The sequence below is a fragment of the Ursus americanus genome, chromosome 18, assembly GCF_024610735.1.
Source record: "Ursus americanus isolate L20-20 chromosome 18, mUrsAme1.1.p, whole genome shotgun sequence".
Taxonomy (NCBI): domain Eukaryota; kingdom Metazoa; phylum Chordata; class Mammalia; order Carnivora; family Ursidae; genus Ursus; species Ursus americanus.
Window position 1 is genome coordinate 57,896,203 of NC_142144.1, and position 6,436 is coordinate 57,902,638.

The 6,436-nt window shown below is 34.2% G+C and overlaps 1 non-coding gene across 1 annotated transcript; it reads right to left on the minus strand.

Annotated features, from left to right (window-relative positions):
- Positions 1-3,177: 3,177 nt before the first annotated feature.
- Positions 3,178-3,284, minus strand: LOC123781366 (U6 spliceosomal RNA). The gene has a single exon (XR_006776701.1). It is a non-coding gene; the product is annotated as a U6 spliceosomal RNA (small nuclear RNA).
- Between the last annotated feature and the right edge of the window lie 3,152 nt (positions 3,285-6,436).

Sequence of the window (6,436 nt, forward strand, 5' to 3'; positions counted from 1 at the left end):
CCTGGGAAGAAAGTCCATTTCAGCTCTCTGAACATCAGGGTCTCCCTGACCCTAAGGATCTGAGGAGAAGATGAACAGTTGGGTTTTACTCATCTCTGCCTCTGAGACTTGGAGGTAGTAAGAGCAGAGACGCTCTGCCTTCACACACTGAGACAGGAGGAATGCACAGTCAGCTGTATGTACAGTGAGTCACCAGGCAGGATGGCTGCACCTGCCAGCACTTTCAGGAGCACTCCCACATAAGGTGGCCGAATGAGCAAATACAGAAATGACTTCTTGTTAAAAGGGCATGTAAGCCAGAGAGCAGAATAAACAAAAAAATCAGAATAAACTGCTAAAGAAATAGAGGTGCTTCTTTTAAAACTAGACCTAAAAGGAGAGGAATATGTAAAGAGATCTGAATATAGCACACAGTATGATTCCTGGCACTAAAACCACATGATTTTTTAATTTGAAAATTGTATAGATGAAGTGAAAGAGAAAGTCAGCCTATAGATGCTCAAATTGGTGCCTTGGAAGATCAGGTGGAAGAACATGTTAAGTCATAGAGGGAAAAAGAAAAAGAAAAATTCTATAGAAATATGAGGGAAAGTATGTACATTTTGGAGAATAGATTTATGAGAAAAAATGGAGGAGACGAATGAAGAGACAATGATTAAATACATGATTGAAGAAAATTTCCCTGAGTTGAAGACCTGGGCCAGCAGGCTTAAACAGCTCATCAAGTTCCAGAACAGACTGCTGAGATAGTACTTACACCAAGATGTGTCCTTATCAAATTACTGGACTCCAGTGATGAAGACAAATAAGTATTTAATGCATCCAGACAGACATAAGTAATATACATAGAAAAAGGAATCAGACTGGTCATGAATTTGTGCAATGCCAACGCTACGAGACTGTGGAATAATATCTACAGATCCTTTAGAATAAAGGACTGGCTATGTGACAAGATATTATTCCTTAACAGCCTATAAGAATGTTATTTGCTGAGATTATGTCACCCATATACCCCACTGAGGAAACACTTAAGGACTCACACCAGAGAATAATAAATCTGAACCTCGTGATTGTTGGAATAGAAGAAGAGGTAAAGTTGATGAGAAAAGAATGTGGTAATAGATTTATAATTAAATATCACTGAATAATTATAGGCTGTCTGGGAATTTGTACACTGAGGGATAAAAAAGAGCTTTTAAAATAAAAAAGGGATACTGCTAGAAAAATTGTAATAATAGTATGAAACTAAAAGTATTAAATTATTTAATAAGGAGTTTGGATAGGAGAAAGAAGGGTAAAACAAAAACATTCCAGAAGTCTCATATGGTGTGCAGATGGGGTTAGGGGAAACTAGTGAGCAAGTGAAAATATTCTAAAGTTCTTGCCTTACTGGGAGGAGAAAGAAGCAGAGGATTAAAGAGCCTTAATTAGGAAAACAGTTACGATCTTGTTTTCATATAATATTAAATAAATGTGGGTATAATTATGGGTATGAAGAAAAGGAAGGTGATCATTTATGAAGAATAAAATTATACTAGAAATCCTTAGGTAATAAGGAGGAAGAAGCAATTAATAAAGTTAATACAACTTGATTATTCAAATAAACATGAGAAAATAAAACAAATTAAATAAATAATGAAGTACAGAGTATTGAATAAAATCAAGTATATTATTATGCAAACATAAAAGACTGAATTCTCCCGATAAAGATCAGAGAATATTAGACTGGAGTAAAAATAAAATTCAAGCTATTTATTACTTACCAGAAGCACAGTTAAAGTGAACTGATAAGTATGGAAATAAAGGGATAGACATACAACTAAGCAAATATAAATAAAAACTAATCAGAAAGGGCAATATCAGACTAAGATCAGCTTTAAAATTAAAATCCCTACATAGCAAAAAGAGATACTACATAATATTAAAAGGTATGATTTATGAAACAGGAGAAATAATCATAACCCTGTAGATACCAATCAACACAAAAGTTTAAGAAATAAAGCAAAAACTAATAGTGATTCAAGAGAACCCAGTAAAAAATAAATGATGGCATATTTCCACATATTTTTTAGAATCAGGGAGATCAAGTAGATGAAATATTAATAAGGACACAGCAATTTGAGGCTCCTGGGTGGCTCAGTCATTAAGCATCTGCCTTCAGCTCAGGTCATGATCCCAGGGTCCTGGGATTGAGCCCCGCCTCGGGTTCCCTGCTCAGCGGGAAGCCTGCTTCTCCCTCTCCAACTCCCCCTGCTTGTGTTCCCTCTCTCACTGTGTCTCTGTCAAATTAATAAAATCTTTAAAAAAAAAAAAAGGACATAGAAATTTAATAATATATTTGATAAACTTCATTTAATTGGTGTCTTGAATCTCATATTTAGGGAATAGAGAATATTTTGTTACATTCAATTACATATTTAGATACAAATAAGACTTCGATAATTTTTTTCTTTTCAAATTTTTATTTAAATTCTAGCTAGTTAACATATAGTGTAATTTTGGTTTCAGGAGTAGAATTTAGTGATTCATCACTTGTATTTAATGCCCAGTGCTCAATGCAAGTGCCATCCTTAATACCCATCAACCATTTAGCCCATGACCTGCCCACCTCCCCTCCATCAACCCTCAGTTTGTTCTCTGTCATTGAGAGTCTCTTATGGTTTATTTCCCCCTCTCTCTCTCTCTCCTTTACCCCTTCTAATATGTTAATCTATTTTATTTCTTAAGGTATTTATCTTTCACTGACTGACTTATTTCGCTTAGCATAATACACTTTAGCTCCATCCACATGCTTGCAAATGGCAAGATTTCATTCCTTTTGATGGCTGAGTAATATTCTTACATCTATATCTATATATAGATATAGATATATACCACCTCTTCTTTATCCATTCATCAGTCAATAGATATTTGGGCTCTTCCCATAGTTTGGCTATAATTGATAATGCTGCTACAAACATTGGGGTACATGTACCCCTTCGAATCTGTATTTTTGTATCCTTTGGGTAAATACCTAGTAGTGCGATTGCTGGATTGTAAGGTAGTTCTATTTTTAACTTTTTGAGGAAGCTCCATATGTTTTTCACAGTGGCTGCACCAGTTTGCACTCCCACCAACAGTGCAAGAGGGTTCCCATTTCTCTGCATCTTCACCATCACTCGTTTCTTATATTGTTAAAGAAAAATGGAATGCTTCACAAATATGCCTCTCATCTTTGTGCAGGGGTCATGCTGATCTTCTCTGTATCATTCCAGTTTTAGTACATGTGCTATCAAAGTGAGCATTCAAAAAAATTTTGATCATAAATGTCACACTCTGAAAATCATCCAATAAAATAAAAAAATGTAATGGTAAAGCATCATCTGCCTACGAAATAATTAATGACTTTCCTATATAGTCTTTGGTTTAAAAGGAAAGCAAAACTAATATTACATTCTATCTGGAAAGAATGAAAAAAAACCCACTTTACACTAATACTTATGGAAAACAGTAAACACTTAAACTTGAACACTAAAACTTATGGGAAACAGCAAAAGCAATATTCACGACAAAAGCTATAACCTTAAATGATTTCATATTTAAAAAGAAAGAATAAATTAAGGAAAGTTTATATTCATCTTAAAAAATGTGAAACAACAAAACCTACCAAAACAGAGTAGGAAAGAGAATTAACTTATGCAATCTGAAAGTAATGGACTAGAAAACAAAACAAAATGAAAATAGTAGAAGAGATGAATAAATACAAAAGCTAGTTCTCTGACAAGCTGAAAAGAGGTAAACATCTTCTAATCCAAATTCAAGGGGGAGGGGAAGAAAGAGAACAGGTGAAAAGCTACAAGGTTATGGATGAGAAAAGAGACATAACCACATCTAGAAAAAAGAACAAATTCTAAGTATATAAGAGAGCACTACATGAAACTCTATGGCAGCAAAATTTTAAATATAAAGAAAATGAGCAATATAAAGAATCCAGATAAATAAAGAAGAATTAGAAAACTTGAGTAGACCAGATAAATACAGAAGAGGTTGAAAGAGTGTAAATATTTTCTATCAAAAATAGCAGCTGATAACATCATGGTTAATTCACAGCCATCTCATTCTCCTTCTTGTTCCTTGTTCTTTTCTTTCTTTGTACCTTACACCAATATTTATCAAGTGCTTAGTATATATCAGTTACTGTTTTAGGCTATAGGATGCAATATTAAATGAAATAAGGTCCTTGTTCTTGAAGAGCTTACCTTCTACTTTACAGCTCATAGGTAAAGATGGTGGGCTGCCCAATTAATTTTATGACCTCGTAAGTTGTAAAACCTGCTACAAAGAGTATAAAATAACAAATTCATAGACCAATCTCACTAATGAATATAGATATAAAAATAATAATGAAATATGATCAAACGGAATGTACATAGATGTATGGAAAGATATAGTGACTAAAAACATTTGTTCCAGGATTTTAATCATGGCCCCAAATCAGGAAATCTATCAATATAATTCACTGTATTAACTAATTAAAGAAAAAAAATAAACATACAAATGGTATCTGAAAAAAAGTGCCTGATATAATTCAACAATTCCTAAACTAAAACTCTAATGAAATAGGAATAGAAGGAAAAGTATTAGCTACGTAAAAAGTTAAGATATTGATTCTGTTATTATTTTAAACTGGTTTCTCAAAACACAGAACCTTTTCCCTGTGTTTGAAGGAGTTCTATCAAGTTAAAATTTTTAATCCTAGTTTTAATGTACTATCAGGAAAAATTATGGCCATACCAATCACAAAGCAAATCCAGAATTTAGACATAGTCAAAACCTATGCAACTCTGTGAAATGAAAGGCCAAGAGCCCAATGAGGTTCCTGCAGAGTTTCCAGCCGCTTGAGCCTTGCACAGGAGAAGTGCTTAATAAGTATTTGTTCAAGGTGAGTAAATCATTTAACCTCCAAGAGCCCTAGTTTTCTCCTAAAATAGGTAAGCATGCCCTGCCTATTTCATCAAGTTGCTAAAAACAATCTAATCAATAATATATATGAAATTGTTTTGTGAACTAAAATGCCAAACAACTGTAAGTTCTTTCTGTTAAAATAAAAGAGAATTTGCTTAAATGTCAAATGCGTAATGAAGACAAATGCTAAGGGTTTTCAGAGAAGTCTGAATGAGAAGGTCATTCTAGGCATGAATCCTGAAGATTTCTTGAAGAGTATCATATTGAGCTATGTTTACCCTTACCTCCCATGGCCATCACTATCTAATATTACAGTGGCTCTTGTTGTGATTGTTCTGATTACTCTTAGGCTTATCTGGAATTCTACTCATTCAGTTGATAAATATTTACTGAACACTTTCTATGTACTAGACATTGTGTTAGGCAAAAGTGGTGGGGCTAGTCTCTTTCCTCAAAGAGCTAATAATATGCAGTGTGAATTACTCAAACTTCAAATATTTGTAGACTAACATCATTATTTTACCAGATCAGTCATCTTTATTTTGTTTATTCAGTACTTTTTCTTTAAACGGATTCAATTTTAAATTTGCATCTTATGTTCGCTTTGACTTAAGCAATAATATTCCTGAAATCGGTGATTTTTATATGCCAGCTTTGCATTTTTTTTCAAATACACATTAAAGATTGCACACACACACACAAATTTTAGGTTTGTCTGTGTACCAGCAAAATGATCTCCCAAACCACAAGTAGTACATGTATCTCGTTTTTGAAAAGAGAAGGAATGCAGACTAGTAAGTAGTGAATTAAGATGCACACACTGTGCATTAGGGTTAGTTTAATGTTGAGGGAGAGCTTGTGCCAGAACCAAGTTTTTGTGGATAAGAGGAGAGGGTTGCACTTTCTTTCCTGCATCCCCTCATTTGGAAAAGTCACTGCTGTCAAAGCATGAAGGAAGATGTGAGCCCCCACCACATACCAGAAGCAAGAATTTGTTGGTTGGCAGGGAAGGCAGGTCTGTGGTTGTAGGACATAAGGCATCAAAACAAACCACTGATCAAATCGAGTGTGTTGGGAGCCTGGTGCTCAGAACTGGTGAGTGATCTTTCAGAAGAGTGTGGCTAGAAACTCGCTGGCCTTTAGCCCACAAGCAGGATCTCTGGAGTACATGTAACTATTGATGATTGCCTGTCGGAAGCGGGGGCTATCACTGATTGGTTGACTTTCAGTAGCAGGGTCCTGGTGAAGAAGCATAAATGCTCATTTGGCAGGGGTTCATATCAGTGCTGGGTGTGATAAAAAAAAATTCTATGTTTTCTTAGGATAAGAAAGTTCTATTTCTGCAAACAAAGAGAAGAGATAAATAGCAAAATGATCCCAAGATGAACAAAAAATCGATCTAACCAAATAGCTTCAAAAGTGTACCTATTGAAGAATTATTTTATATATTTATTAATTTATTTATTTATTATTTATTTATTTATGAAATAGT